Here is a 16,797-nt window from a genome sequence, read left to right as displayed (position 1 = left end):
TTAGCAAAATCAAAGAGAAATATCAGCCAAAATTTAATATGCCTTCATACCGTTTTTATTTGTAACTTTTGCGAGCATTCCAGGTTTTTTTTCCATTTTTGTGTTATAATATGGTCACTTGTTAGCCAAATGGAGTGACTGGGGTGGGGGAGAAGGCACATGACCTATAATTACAAACACAGCTATAACTGAAACACAGCTGCAGGCTGTGCTGGAGTCTAGGCACAGTTTTTGTGGCCAGGGTAGGGTGGGGTTCTTGGGTGTGAGCGGTGGTGGTTGGGTGTGACTCCTGGCTTACCCTGACCCCTGTCAGTTGGTGTGTTTTCTTCAGAAGGCAGCGGCTTCTATGAGGCTTTTACACAGGAGGTGGTTGACTTCTGAAAGACATCATGGATAGAACTAAATGAGAAACACCTAGTTCTTAAATATCAGAGTTTAAACCAGTACTAAAATGTGAAAACCAATTTCACTTACTACATTATTTTATACTCTTCGACAGTGATGTCAGATGTTTGTCTTTTAATATTTTTCATATTCCTCTTTTTCAAAATGACAGCTTTCAAGAAATATGGAGTAGGCATAGTAAATTCCCATTTGGGGAAAGGAAATGCCCATCTCTTTCATGTGAGTCAACCAATAAAAAAGGAGTTGGGTAAACACATTTTCTAAAATGGCTCTGGAAGTGGTTTGTTGTTAGAAGTCTTAGGCCAAGAGTCTGGCTGGTTTTAGAATGTAGTAATTATACATTCAAACATTATTTGGTATCTTTTATTTTCTACACATGTTCTTGAAGCTTATCTGATGTAAGGGAAGTCTTACAATGACGTGGGAGAAACTTTGCTATAGTTAAATAATACAAGGAGGCAGCAGAACCTGGAGGGGAACCGGGACAAGCAGTAGCAGAGTGGGACCCTCAGAATTCTTGTAGGAACATACAGGAAGACGTGGGAGTTGGCCAGTTCTCAGTTGTCTGCCAGACGAGATAGTTTTTCTTCTTCCCTGCATGCTGGAACCTGCTTCTCCTTATGTCCTTCCTTACCGCATGGTTTTCCGTGGGCATCACTCACCTGGGTTCCGTTAGGGTGCCACTCCCCCAGTGTTTCTCAGGAGCATTTTTTTTAAGTCTGATAATTTTAACACATCTACATTTTGACTGACGCTGTTCTTCAGTCCTCAGAGTTCAGAAAACCACAAGAATAGCTGGGCTTTGGAGTCAAGCCTGGCTTTGTTCTGGGTGATTTTGAAGAAGTTACTTAATATCTGAGCTTCAGTTTTCTCATATATAAAAATTAACACATAGTTTAGAGGGTTGTAAGGATTCTTTTAAAATAAATATTTAGAGCACTGATTTGTCTGAGAACTCATGCAAGCTAGCAAACCTGTCAGAAGGCCCTTATGTTGGAAATAAAGTGCTGGGCATCAACATATACTCTAAACTTTATGAAAGTAGCTTATGAAAAGGCCAGAGAAAATGTGGATGATGCTGTGTTCATTTAAAAGGAAGATGAGTGGAGACATCTCAGAAATAAGCTCTGGAATAGAAGGAAAATAGAGGACCCAGTAATGACACAGCTTCAGATGTGTATATGTGAGGTACCAGGTCATACATAGAGCTTAGACATGTTAACATAACGACATAAACATGACTGTCAAAATCTGAGATGCTACTTGTTACTAGGGTACAAAAATACACTGTTCAAAAGAAATGGGTCTAATAAAGTTGGGAAACTACTATATATCAAGAATACACAAAAGGAACTTAGACCTGAGAGGGAAAGTAAATGAGTATGAATAATGATGAAAAAAGACAAAAATATGATTGTCGGATTATATTGTACTTTTCTTCATCAGATTAAGGCTATGGATTTCTGTTCTGAATCTGCAACAGGAAAACACGGAGACAAGACATGGTAGTGATGCAGTAGTTGGGCTATAAAAGACCTTGCTGGGTGTCTTGTTTGCTAAGAGTCCGATTAACTCTTGACTTGCTGATAATGCCATCCCATTAGGTTATCAGAAGTAACAAAACTGCTGCTCTGGGATTCATTTTGGCCCAGTGGGAAAGAATGATTCTAGAGGAAATGTTAGAAGCCTGCAGCGAACATAGGTGTGCACTCAAATGTTAGTAATGATGAGACTAAGCAGACTGGTGGTTGCTTCTCCAGCATCCCTGCTTCTTCCTTGCTGGGATATTGAGGAGTAACTTTGCTTTCCCCTCCTTGTGGCTTAGGGAAGTAGGACGTTATCCCAGCTCCGTTACCTTTGGTGTAATTGCTTTAGAAGTGGCCGTGGGACTCCATCCTGGCAAAGGAGACATGAGAGAACTCTGCTGAGGGTGTTTCTGGGGAAAGTTCCTTCACTCCCAAGGAGACCTTGCAAGAGACTCTTTTTGCCTGTGGACGTTATTTTGCCTGAACTTGGTGACTGAAACTGCTATAGCCACATTTGGACCCAGAAGGGAGCTAACCTGAGGGCAAAGCCAGCACATTGAAGCTGTAGAGGAGAAAGGAAAAAACCTGCCCTTGCAGAGCTGCTGATTCTTTTTTAGATTTTAAGTTCAGGTGCACATGTGCGGGTTTGTTATATAGGTAAACTCGTGTCACAGGAGTCTGTTATACAGATTATTTCATCACCCAGGTATTAAGTCTAGTACCCATTAGTTATTTTTCCTGATGCTCTCTCTCCCACCTTCTACCCCCTGGTAGGCCCCGGGGTCTGTTTTCCCCTGTGTGTGTCCATGTGTTCTTATCATTTAGCTCCTACTTATAAGTAAGAACATGCAGTATTTGGTTTTCTGTTCCTGCATTAGGTTCCTAAGGATAATTATCTCCAGCTCCATCCCTGTCCCTGCAAAGGACATGGTCTCATTCTTTTTTCATGGCTGCATAGTATTCCATGCTGCCTATGTACCACATTTTCTTTATCCAGTCTACCACCGATGGGCATTTAGGTTGATTCCATGTCTTTTCTGTTGGGAAGAGTGCTGCACTGAACACATGCATGCATGTATCTTTAGGATAGAACGATTTATATTCCTTTGCATATATACCCAGTAATGGGATTGCTAGGTCGAATAGTATTTCTGTTTTTAGGTGTTTGAGGAAACGCCACACTTTCCACAATGGTTCAACTAATTTACAGTCCCACCAACAGTGTATAAGTGTTCCCTTCTACACAACCTCTCCAGAATGTGTTATTTTTTTACTTTTATTTAGTTACCTTTTATTATTTTTGAGACAGGGTCTCACTCTGGCCCAGGCTGGAGTGCAGTGGCGTGAGCTTGGCTCACTGCAACCTCTGCCTCCTGGACTCAAGTGATCCTCCCACCTTAGCCTCGTAAGTAGCTGGGGCTACAGGCTTGTGGCTGTCTAATTTTTTATATTTATAGGGATGAGGTTTCTCCATGTTGCCCAGGCTGGTCTCAAACTCTCGTGCTCAAGCAATCCACCAGCCTCAGCCTCCCAAAGTGTGGGGATTACAGGCAAGAGCCACCACACCCAGCCAATTTTTGACTTTTAATAATAGCCATTCTGACTGTTGTGAAATGGTATCTCATTGTGGTTTTGATTTGCATTTCTCTAATGATCAGTGATGAGCTTTTTTTATACGCTGCTTGGCCACGTGTATGTTCTCTTTTGAAAAGTGTTCATGTCTTTTGCCCATTTTTTAATGAGGTTGTTTATTTTATTCTTGTAAATTTGTTTAAGTTTCTGATGGATGCTAAATACGAGACCTTTGTCAGATGCATAGTTTACAAAATTTTTCTCCCATTCTGTAGCTTGTCTGTTTACTCTGTTGATAGTTTCTTTTCCTGTGCAGAGGCTCTTAAGTTTGATTAAATCCCATTTGTCAATTTTTGCTTTTGTTGTGATTGATTGTGGTGTCTTCCTTATGAAATCTTTGCCCATTCCTATATCCAGGATGGTATTGCCAAGGTTGTCTTCCAGGATTTTTATAGTCTGGGGTTTTATATTTAAGTCTTTATTCCGTCTTGAGTTGATTTTTTGTGGTGTAAGGAAGGGGTCCAGCTTCAGTTTTCTGCATATGGCTAGCCAGTTATCCCAGCACCATTTATTGAATAGGGAGTCCTTTCCCCACTGCTTGTTTTTGTCAGGTTTGTCGGAGATCAGATGGCCATAGAGTGTGGCCTCATTTCTGGGCTCTCTGTTCTGTTCCATTGGTCTATGTGCCTGTTTTTATACCAGTACCATGCTGTTTTGGTTACTGTAGCCTTGTAGTATAGTTTAAAGTCAGGTGGCTTGAGGCCTCTGATGTCTCCAGCATTGTTCTTTTTGCTTAGGATTGCCTTGGCTATTGGGGCTCTTTTTTGGTTCCATATGGGTTTTAAAATAGTTTTTTTTCTGGTTCTGGGAAGAATGTCATTGGTAGTTTGATAGGAATACCATTGAATCTATACATTGGAGGAGCTGCTGACTTTGCTCATTGTGGAGCCCGATGCTCTGTATTTCTGGAGAAGTAATCTGTTCATTGGAGGTTTTTCCAGTTCAAAGAATGATATACATAGAAGAGAGTGTTAGGCATCAACATCTACTCCAAACCTTATGAAATAAGCTTACAAAAAGATGAGAGAAAATATGAAGATGCTTCTGTGTATACAGATCTCTGAAAAATAAATATCTGCTGTATAGTCACAAATTATTCCGATGAAGGGAAAAGAGGTATCTAAAGAGACCATTGTGGCTACAAGTCAGCTCTCCAATCTCATAATTTTAAAAGACATGAACAGAAAGTGGGAGTTTGGATATATAAATCAAGGATAAATATAAGTGCCAAACACTTCTGAGAATAATGTTGGAAAGGCCTGGGATGAGCTAGAGTTGACAGAAAAATAATAAAAACTACATGTTTGTTACGGTCACACAAAAAACAGCAGGGATACACCCCATGGTTCTCAAGTGTGGCTGTACATTAGAATCACTTAGGGAGTTATAATTTTTTACTTTTCAATATTGATGCCTGGGCCTCATACCAACCACATTAAATCTGAACACCTATGGCTTGGAGCAGATGCCCTAGAAGGGAGCACACTCTAAAGCTGGGAATAAGGACAGTTAATGTGGAACTGGAAACCAACTGAAGTGATGAAGACAGGAAGCAGGTGCCCAACTACCTTGGTTCAAGTCACCAGACCCAGATAAAGTTATATTTCAGTTATATTTCCGAGTTCTAAAGGAACTCGTGCACTCTGAGTAACCTGTTCCTCTCCCAGTTTCATTGTCAGAAGTGGAGGGCAAGCCCCAGGCACTCTCTCGCAACCTCACCATCATCATCTGCTCTGAGACCACAAGGAACCGCAGACAGCCACGTCACCTCTCAGCGTCCTCACTGGAGTCTCTCTATGGGCCCAGGACATCCCCTTTTCTATTCCCATTTTCTGTCACACACCAACCCCCATTCCAGAAACCCTTCACTGGCCTCTGGAGGTCAGGCTCCATTGGAAACTTGCCATATGCCCTCGACCTCCTCTCTGAAAGTTACCTTCACTTTCTTGCTCTAACCCCTGACTCCCCTGAGGGCACTGCCTCCTTTGCCGTCCTGGGAGTGTTCTGTATTTTAAGGCTGTCATTTATTGACTGTTTACTTAGTGACAAGCACTGTTATGTGGTCATGACATAGGCCCATTTTACAGATGATAAAACAGGCCCAGAGAAGTCCCATTTATTCTTTGAACATTGAAGTTTCATTTTCTCATGCAAAGACTATTCTTAAAAATATTCCTTATAATTTTTTTCTGTTTTTTAAAATTGATATTTTTCCATTGTAGGACTGTAATCTCATGATTACAGAAAAGTATGAAGGGAAAAAAATGAATCCCACTACCAAAATCAGCTCTTAATATCTTGGTGAATTTCCACTAGTCCTCTTTATTAATATTTATACATTAAAATAAAAATAAAAGAGTACTATATACAGAGTTTGTGTGAGATTTTCATCTTTACGTATCACAAGCATATTCCCAGAATATTAAACCTTTGAAAACGCATTTGCTTATAGCTCTATAATACTCCATTTTATAGGCATGCCATTTTCATCTATTTAATGTTAAAACCAAGTGAAATAGCACTACAGCCCTGCCAGAAGGGCTAAAATGAAAAGGACTAACAATACCAAGTGTCAGGATTCAGAGCAACTGAAATACTCAGATATTCTTAGGTGGAATGTAAGTTGAGCAATCATTTCACAAAACTTTTGTAGTATCTACCAAAGCTAAAAGTATATTTATACCCTCTGATGCGACAATTTTACCCCAGGATAAATATCCAGCACGAAGAATGCATCTGTCCATTGGAGACATGCACAAGAGGGCCACTTCATTAAGAAACTACAAGTAATGCAACATCCATTAACAACACAATGGGTTTTTAAATGATAGTGTGTGTTCATACAGTGAAATATCACAAAGCGAAATAACACACTACTGCTACATGAAAACACTTCAAGGGAAGAAGCCAGACGTAAACTAATATATACTGTATGAGCTCGTTTAAATAAAGTTCATAAACAGGCAAAACTAGCCTATGATGATGAAGTCAGAAAAATGGCCACTTTTTGCGGGGGATGCTATTAACCAGGAGAGAGAACGAGAGGACCTCCTGGGGTGCTGAAAATATCCTGTATCTTGAAATGGATGGTGGTCCCGTGGGAGTATTAATACCCCCTCGTAAAAACTAATCAAACTTGTATTAGGCCATTCTTGCGTAGCTATAAAGAAATACCTGAGCTAGGAGTGGTGGCTCACACCTGTAATCCCAGCACTTTGGGAGGCCGAGGCGGGCAGATTGCCTGAGGTCGGGAGTTTGAGACCAGCCTGGCCAACATGGTGAAACCCCATCTCTACTAAAAATACAAAACTTAGCCGGGCATGGTGGCAGGTGCCTGTAATCTCAGCTACTCGGGAAGCTGAGGCAGGAGAATCGCTTGAACCCGGGAGGTGGAGGTTGCCATGAGCTGAGATCACACCATTGCACTCCAGTCTGGGCAACGGAGTGAGACTCCATCTCAAAAAAAAGAAAAAAAATCCTGAGACTGGATAATTTGTAAAGAGGTTTAATTGGCTTATGATTCTGCAGGCTCTACAGGAAGCATGGTACTAGGATCTGCTCGCTTTTGGGGAGGCCTCAAGGAGCTTTTACTCATGGTGGAAGGTGAAGTGGTAGCAAGAGAGAGAGGTGGACCAGGGGAGGTGCCACACACTTCAACAACCAGCTCTCACGTGGACTCACTATCTCGAGGGCAGCACTGAGCCAGGAGGGATCTGTCCCCATGACACAAACACCTCCCACCAGGCCCACCTGCAACACTGGGGATCACAATTCAATATGAGATTTGGTCAGGGACAAATATTCAAACTATATCAAAGCTGTACCCTTAATATTTGTACAGTTTATTGTATGTCATTTCTGGATATATAAAGTTAAATCTCAGCAAAAGCAGAGCAAAAAGAAGGACATTTAATGAGCACCTACCATGTGCCAGGAAATATACAAGGCACTAGGAATCCACTGACAGTAGTCCAGGCTGCCTCTGAGCTTGCTCTACTTCAACCATTAGCCTAATTTTGAACATATAGACTATTTCAAATATTTCCACACATCATAGAAATTGTAAAGGAAAGTGTCAAATGCTTGACTCTATGAAGGATGTAAAATGTAAAAATCTCCACAAGTTTGTATTTAAAAACTTCCAAACCTATAGAAAAGTTGTCAAAATAGCTTAATAAAAACTTATATACCCTTCATCTATATATTTGGCATTTGTTAACATTTTGCCACATTTGTTCCATATAGCTATGGACAGACAAAGAGAGATGTAATAGAGACAGAATTTGGGGGCAAGAACTGTCTTTTCAAAGTGCAGATCTCATGACACTTGAACCCTAAACACTAAAATATATATTTCCTAAGACTAAGGACATTCCTTTTCAGTGCACATTCAGAAAACTGAACATCGATTCAAAGTATATTATCTGAAATACAGCCAATATTAAATTTTCCCCAACTGTCCCAATAATGCTCTTTAAGTTGTTTCTGTTTTTCCCCAATCAAGTATCATGCATTTCATTTGTTATGTTTCTTCCGTCTTTTTTCACTGTGAGAATGCCCTGGAGTTTTCTTTTCTTTCAAAGTCTCTTGAGAGGCTTTGAGTCTTTTAATTCCACATCCCTGTGCGCCTTGAGCCACCTTGCTCCAGAAGGGCCATTCCCCTACCCCCCGGATCTGAATCGCATGTCATCAGACAAGGGTATCCGTCACTCCTCCTTGTAGTCAGCCACGGATCCCCTGCCACCCCTCCCTCCTTCTACTGTAGCTCTTGGTTTCCTGTTGCTGTCTCTCTTCAACCCTGTTTCTTTTAAATCAACTCCTCTTCTTTTGAATTCTTGGTGATTTCAAAACCTGCATAGATGATCCTCCCATTACCGTGTCCTTCTGTCCTCCCCACTGCTCAACAATTCACCCTCATTTTGATTCTCTAGATCTTTTCATCGCCAATAAGAGCAACTGCTCCATAACCTCAACGTCAAACCTCCTGCTCTCCACCACCATCTCCCACTTCTCCGGCTCACTCCACCCAGCACCCCAATACCTGTATTGATAGGAACCTCATAGGGATTTGGGCTACATAATTGTGTGACTGCCCGTGTGGCATGAGGACACGCTGTAACTGTGAAAACCACTCTATAAAAGGAGCAAAAGCCTGGAGACCACTTCAAACCAGCAGGATCCCAGATGGCCACCAAAGTCTGGATGAATGCAGATCTTGAAGGACATTATTTGCTCACTGTTATGCATTTCCATAATAAACACATACCCTGTCACCCATGACAGTTTATATTTTCCATGGGAACCACCAGAAAAAGTCCTACTTGGTGACAAAAGAGGCTGTCTTGGGTTCCTGGAAATACCCACCTCCTTCCCCAAAATACTTATGAATAAATAATCCCTCTCCTAACTGCATATATTAAATGTAATCAATGAAACTGCCAATCGAAGACCCAGGCGTCTCCTTTGAGGTCACCCTCCTCTGTCTATGGAGCAATAATCTCAACAAATGTTACTTTTGCTTCGTACCTGGGTTCTGCTCCTGGATTCTCTTTTGCATGATATCAAGAACCCACATCTCCTACAACCCCCTCGGGTTTTCGAGGTCTTTGGCATCAACACTACTCTACCTTTGCCTGAGGCAGCCAGCCACTGCTCTGCCTGTCTTTGAACTGCACTTCACCCTTTTAGCTACACACACCCTCAACTCTCTTCTGCTCCTGCTTCGCTTGTTGGCAAAATCCTAAACCTGATTAAATCCAACTCTTCACCTACTCTACACTTGCATCTGTGGAGCCAAGTAGGACTAAAGAAAAACACAAACTACGCTGCGTGGCACCAACCTCAAGAGAGCTCTTAGTGCTACCCAGCAATTACGCTACCTTCTCCTAGTCCCTTCACACTCACCTCACCAGATGACAGTGGCACCACTTCCCCCAACTCCTCACCCCCTCCCCTATCCTGCTTTCTAATTCAGAGTAAATAGAAGAAAGCAGAAGAGAAACTCCACAAGTTTCTTCTTCCTCTGCTATATGTACAACCTACCAGAATGTGTGAACATACGCTCTGACTCCTCTCTTACATGCTCCTGTCTGAGGCCAACCCTATTCCCTCTACCTCCTCAAAGACAGTTAGCAATTCTCTGTCTCATATGTAATATCAAGTTTTTTCCTTTCTACTAGGTCATTTCCCTTAGCATATAAACAAACATGTCATGTCTCCAAACACATATGCACATATGTACATACTCTCCACTTACATTTCTATTGCCACCTACATCTTTTAAATCAGTTTTATTGAGGTAAAATTTACATACAATAAAATGCACCTATTTTAAGTGCATGAGTCCATGCCTTTTGACAAATGTTTACACCCTTGTAATCACTATCACACATTGCTGTTCAGATTTTCTATTTTGTCATGTTTCAATTTTGGTTATTAGTCTCTTTCAAGAAATGTGTGCATTTCATCCAAGTGTCAAACGGATTGACATAAAATTGTTAATAATCTTTACTTTTTATACTTTAAATGCCATAGAATCTGTAACAATATCAGCTTTTTTCATTCCCGATACAGGTTAATTTTCGTCTTTTCTTTCTTTTTATTTCAGTGTAGCTGGTGGTTTATATATTTTATTGCTCTCAAAGAAACAGCATTTTATTTTCATTGTTTTTTGTTTTGGATTACTTATCCATTTTCTATTTCATTGATCTCCACTGTTATTTTATTTTCTCTTTCTATTCTTAATGCACTCTCACTTTTCCTAGCTTCTTGAGGTAGAAGCTTAGATGAATTTTTTCCTTCTGAGTGCTGCTTAGGCTGCATCCCACAAACTTTGCTATAGTGTGTTCTCATTTTCAATCAGTTAAAAAATTCTAATTTCCCTTGTGATTTCTATTCATGGCTTATTTATCAATATGTGTTTTCTTTCCAAGTAGGAATTCTGTGTTTTTTTTTTCTTTTTTTTTTTTTTTTTGAGACAGAGTCTCACTCTGTCTCCCAGGCTGGAGTGCAGTGGCGCCATCTTGGCTCACTGCAAGCCCCACCTCCCGGATTCACGTCATTCTCCTGCCTCAGCCTCCCGAGTAGCTGAGACTATAGGCGCCCGCCACCACGCCCGGCTAATTTTTTTTTTTTTTTTTTTTTTTTTGTATTTTTAGTAGAGTTGGGGTTTCACCATGTTAGCCAGGATGGTCTCGATCTCCTGACCTCGTGATCCACCCGCCTCAGCCTCCCAAAGTGCTGGGATTACAGCCACTTCGCCAGGCCCCAAGTAGGAATTTTAAAGATATCTTTTAATTATCGATTTTCAAATTAATTCCACTACAGACTGAAAACATTCTCTGTCTAATTTTAATTAAGTATATTGAAATTTGCTTCACGGCCCAGCACAGGATCTATTCTAGTAAAAATTCCATGTGCCCTATAATAGGATATATATTCGGGATAAAAGTGAATGCTGCTATTATTGAATGTTATTTTCTATAAATCTCAATTAGGTCAAACTTGTTGATAGTGTTGTTCAGGTCTTACTGATTTTCTGTCTGTTTGTTCTATCTATTACTGAGAGAACTGTTGAAATTTCCAACTATAAATCTGGATTTGTCTAATTCTCCTTTTTATTTTGCCAGCTTTTGCTTCATGCATTTGAAGCTGTGTAATTAGGCGCATACACAATTAGGATTGCTGTATCTCTTTGTTCCTTTTTTTTTTGAGACAGAGTTTCACTTTTGTTGCCCAGGCTGGAATGCAATGGTGCAATCTCGGCTCACTGCAACCTCTGCCTCCCGGGTTCAAGCGATTCTCCTGCCTCAGCCTCCTGAGTAGCTGGGATTACAGGCATGCTCCACCACACCTGGCTAATTTTGTATTTTTTAGTAGAGACGGGGTTTCTCCATGTTGGTCAGGCTGGTCTCGAACTCCCAACCTCAGGTGATCCACCTGCCTCAGCCTCCCAAAGTGCTGGGATTACAGGCATGAGCCACGGTGCCCTGCCTCTTTGTTCCTTTTATCGTTACATTTATCTTCATTTCTGATGATGATGCAGGGCAGGTGAGCCCCAAAATTGAGGCTTAGTCAGGGAAGGTTTTTGGCTTTGTCCAGGAAAAAACTTAATGGTGAGCTGGCGGTATCAGACAGCAACTTTTATTGAAGTGGCAGTGCGTGGTAGCAGCAAAGGGGCCTGCTCCTTGCAGAGCAGGGCAGGGAGGCAGGGAGGGAGGGAGGGATACCCCATAGTCATTGTGTCCAGAGTAGTAGTTTAGAGGCAGTTTCATAGTCATATTTATATTTATTTTTAATTATATGCAAATGATGGGGCAGATTATGCAGACATGTTTAGAAAAAGAGCTGTAACTTTCCGCTCGCTGAGTCATTGTCATGGAAAGGGGTGGTGAGTTCCGGGTGTTGCCATGGGAACGGTAAACTGACAGGCACACTGGTAGGCATGATGGAAAGGTGTTTCTGCCCTGTCCCTGTTTTAGCTAGTCCTCAATTTGGTCCAGTGTCTGAGCCCCGTCTCTTATTTCAATGTCACTTTTCCTGAATTCTATTTTTTCCTGATACTAACATTGAAACTGCCTTTGCAAAATTATAACTAAGGAAATTATGACAGTGAAAGAGATCAGACCTAACCAACTCCATCTTGCTTCTAACTTCTAAACTGTCCTTGCCCATTCCTGGGTATAGGCCGAACTAGCCTTGGGAAGGAACTTAGTTTAGGGTTTAAATAATAGCTCTTCCCAAAAGTGAAACTGTTCTTGCAAAACAAATAAAAGGCCACCAGCCATGAAGTAAGGATGAGAGGGGCTGGAATTCTCGATATTACCAGACATTATTCCGGAGGTCATAAGATAGCAAATTCCCCAGTTACTCTTGAAGATAACATCACCATTGTGAACCTAAGATTGGTCTGTTGAGATGTCTTTTCAGGTTTTTGCATTTCTGACAACTGGGTGTCCCCAGCCTGGACCTGCCAACCAGTCCTGTGGCCCCCATCCAGGAACTGACTCAGTGCAAGAGGACAGCTTTGACTCCCTGTGATTTCATCCCCAAGCCAACCAATCAGCACTCCCGACCCACTGGCCCTACCCACCAAATTATCCTTAAAAACTCTGATCCCTGAGTTTTCAGGGAGACTGACTTGAATAATAATAAAACTCCAGTCTCCCACACAGCCGGCTCTGCATAAATTACGCTTTCTTCACCGCAATTCCTTGTCTTGATAAATCGGCTCTGTCTAGGCAGCGGGCAAGGTGAGCCCATTGGGCGGTCACAACATCACCCCTTCAGTGTTCTCATGACTATTGAGCTTACATACTGTATCTTTTTTCGTGCTTTATTTTTAACCTATTTGTGTGTTTAAAGTGTATTTCTTATATACTGTGTATAGTAGGTTACTATTTTTACAAGAACTATTCAATCTCTACCTTTTAATTGAAGTGCTTTTACTATTTACTTTTTTTTTTTTTTTTGAGACAGTCTTGCTCTGTCAGGCTGGAGCACAGTGGTGCGATCTTGACTCACTGCAACCTCTGCCTCCCAGGTTCAAGCAATTCTCCTGCCTCAGCCTCCCGAGTAGCTGAGATTACAGACATGCACCACCACACCAGCTAATTTTCATATTTTTAGTAAAGATGGGGTTTCACCAGGTTGTCCAGGCTGGTCTCGAATTCCTGGCCTCAAGCAATCCACCTGCCTCAGCCTCCCAAAGTGCTGGGTTTACAGGCGTGAGCCACCACGCCTAGCCTTTCTACTATTTACATTTAATGTAATTATGGACCTATCAGTTTAATGTCTTGACATTGTGAAAACCAGTTGTCACAAACTAAAGATTGTCTCATCTGTTCCCTTTGTAGATCAAGTATTTTTCTTTTTTTAAATTTATAAATGGAAAGCTTATATCAAAGTATTTTTAATTCTAATTCTACGATTGGCTTAATAGCTATACCATTTCCTTTCTTTTAGTGGCTGTTCTAGGGCTTACAATATACATTTGAAGTTTTCACAGTCTACCTTCAATAACATCACACTACTTCACGTGTAATTCAAGACCTGAAAGCAGATTACTTCCACTTCTCCATATCTGTCTTTTGTGCTCTTGTGCCATACATTTTGCCTTTGTGTGTTATAAATCTCAGAACGTATAATCACTGTTTTAAACAGCCAGTTATCTTTAAAGGAAAAAAAAAAGATGACTTTTGAAAATGCTTTTATATTTGCCCACATATTTACCAGTTCTTAAACTCTACATTAGATATGACTTTCCATTGGATATCATTTTCTTTCCATCTTTTGCCTTTTAAAAATATCCTTCCTTGGAACCTTTTTTTTTTTTTTAATATAATGCTATGTTGTTCTCAACATTTTTTAGTGTTGAAATAAAATCCAAATAATCAGAGAGCTCCTGGAATATATGATGCGATCAGAAGATGGAGCAGTAATTTAAAACTGGTTTTAGGCTCCATGTGACCCAACATTGTTGAAGGGCTGCCAAAAAGCAAGTTCTGTCTCAGACTTTATTAACAGGACAGTAAGTCTCAGGATATAAACAATAATGTTGTGCTTCAATTTCATCGATGACGTGCAATGTTGTGTTCAGTTCTAGGTTCCACATTTCAAGGTTATTGACACATCTCAAGTATGTTCACAGATGACCAAGCAGGATCATGTAGGATCTAGAAACGGTGTCAGGGTGGGGCTGTCAGAGGAAGTGGACTTCAAATATTTGAAGGGCCACTATGTCAAAAGTCATCATACCTATTGAGAGTTGCTGCAGTGGTCAGAACAGAGCTAATGGGCAGAATTTGCAAGTAGACAAAATTTGATTCAGTTTGGCTCAGCACTGTGCAAAAAGGAAAGGAGCTATTTTTGATAGTGAGTTTCCATCGCAGGAGGTGTTCAAGCAGAAGCTGTCAGGAAGCAAAAATGCCCTGCCTAGTAGGGAGGAGAGAGAAGAGTCATGTATTGGACATAAGGATGAATTAGTTTACATCCAAGCATCTTTCCAAATCTGATTCCATCCCTCCTTAATTTCTCTGTTAGTTCCTGCCTTTCTTCCCTTTGTCAGTGTTATTTTCCTGCCTATACACATTCCTACTTTCATCTTTAGGCAGCCCATCCCTTCCCTGCCGTGTCCTTTCTAGTATGTTTTTCCTTGACAAGTCAGGATGATCTTGGGACTTGTACTTAATTACAAAGACTCCTTCCATCATCAGTTTCTCCAAAGAACCACTTTCCTGTTGTAACTAAAGTGTGACCATCCCTTAGCATATTGTCTAAGCCAAGATTCCCTACAGAGTAGAGGCTTGGACAAAGCCTACATGCCAAGACTAGGGAAATATTGTGGAAAGAAAATGTATATAAACCAGGCTCCATACAGAAGGCTGGGCTCCTTGTATTCCATGGCCTTACTTTATTCTCATTTTTCTCCAGTTTTGCTTACTCAACTTTAGAATATAGTTTTCTCAAAATAAGATTTCAAGGCAGTGATCATGTCTTGGGGCACTTTGTTTCCTATTTTTATTTATTTTATTTATTTATTTTTTAGATGAAGTCTTGCTCTGTCACCCAGTCAGGAGTGCAGTGATGCAATCTCAGCCCATTGCAACCTCCACCTCCCAGGCTCAAGTGATTCTCCTGCCTCAGCCTCCCGAGTAGCTGGGATTACAGGCGCCCACCACCACACCTGGCTAATTTTTGTATTTTTAGCAGAGACGGGGTTTCACCATGTTGGCCAGGCTGGTCTCAAACTCCTGACCTCAAGTGATTCACCCACCTCGGCCTCCCAAAGTGTTGGGATTACAGGCGTGAGCTACCGCGCCTGGCCAGTTTCCTACTTTTAGATGTGTTTTCCTAGTCAGCTGTGCTCATTCATCCTCAACCCCTAAGTCTGATGGTGGCCTGTGCCCACAGCAATGAGTGTAGACTCACTGGACCCATGCTTTCAAAGGCAGCTCCCTCTACCTCCTGGGGCATAGGCTAGTTTCCCTTGTGAAAGGAAAATATCTTGGGGCCCCAATACCACTGAGCTAAAGGGAAGAGTCAAGCCAGAAACTGCTTAGGGCAAATTTGTTTCCCATTCTATTCAAAGTCACCCCTCTGCTCATTGAGATAAATACATATCTGATTGCTTTTTTTGGAGTGGCTAATCAGAATGCATCCATTTGTCTCTTATCTGCCTATGACCTGGAAGCCCCCTCCTTGCTTCGAGTTGTCCCGCCTTTCCAGACTGAACCAATGTTCATCTTACATATGTTGTTTGATGTCTCATGTCTCCCTAAAATGTAGAAAACCAAACTGAGCTCTGGCCACCTTGGGTACATGTCATCAGGACCTCCTGAGACTGTGTCATGGCCATGCATCCTCAACCTTGGCAAAACAAACTTTCTAAATTAACTAAAACCTGTCTCAGATTTTCAGGGTTCACACCCTCTTAATGTGATTTTCTGCTTTATCCTCATGTTGGATCAGAAAAAGGCATGTGCGTGACTTGAGAAGCTATGTGTGATGGTCAATTTTATGTTTGACTTCACTAGGCCACAGGGTGCCCAGATGTTTGGTCAAACATGTGGGTGTTTCTGTTAGAGTTTTGTGGATGAAGTTAGTGTTGAAATCAGTAGACTCAGTAGAACTGATTGTCCTTCCCATGTGGGTGGGCCTCATCCCATCAGTGGAAGGCTAGACTAGAACAAAAGGACTGATTCTCCACAGTATAAAGAGGATTCTTCCTGCCTGACATTGCCTTTTTCCTGCCTTTGGACTCGAACTGAAATGTTAGTCTGGGTCTCAAGCCTGCCAGCATTTGGAACTGCACTGCTGGCTCTCCCGGGGCTCCAGCTGGCCAATTCCCGCTGCAGAGCTTGGGACTTGCCAGCCTCCATAATTGTGGGAGCCAATGCTTTGTAATAAATCACTTTCTCTCTATGTATACATCCTGTTGGTTTTGCTTCTCTGGAGAACCCTGACTAACACACTGTGCAACTGAGAACTCTCATGAAGGGTAAAACATTCAGCAACGTGGGTGGGGGCTCCTGCCATGATAGCTCCCAAGAACAAGACATCTTCAGAGACCTTGCCTCACTCTTCCTTGTTTATTTGGTTTTCTGGCTTTGTCTGAGGTATTCTTATTTTTCTTTTGAGACAGGATCTTGCTCTGTCACCCAGGCTGCCGTGCAGTGATGCAATCATGGCTCACTGCAGTCTCAACCTCCCAGGCTCCAGCAATCCTCCCACCTCA

Source organism: Pongo pygmaeus, chromosome 14, assembly GCF_028885625.2.
Source record: "Pongo pygmaeus isolate AG05252 chromosome 14, NHGRI_mPonPyg2-v2.0_pri, whole genome shotgun sequence".
In the NCBI taxonomy this organism is placed as follows: Eukaryota; Metazoa; Chordata; class Mammalia; order Primates; family Hominidae; genus Pongo; species Pongo pygmaeus.
Note: the sequence above shows the minus strand (reverse complement) of the source record.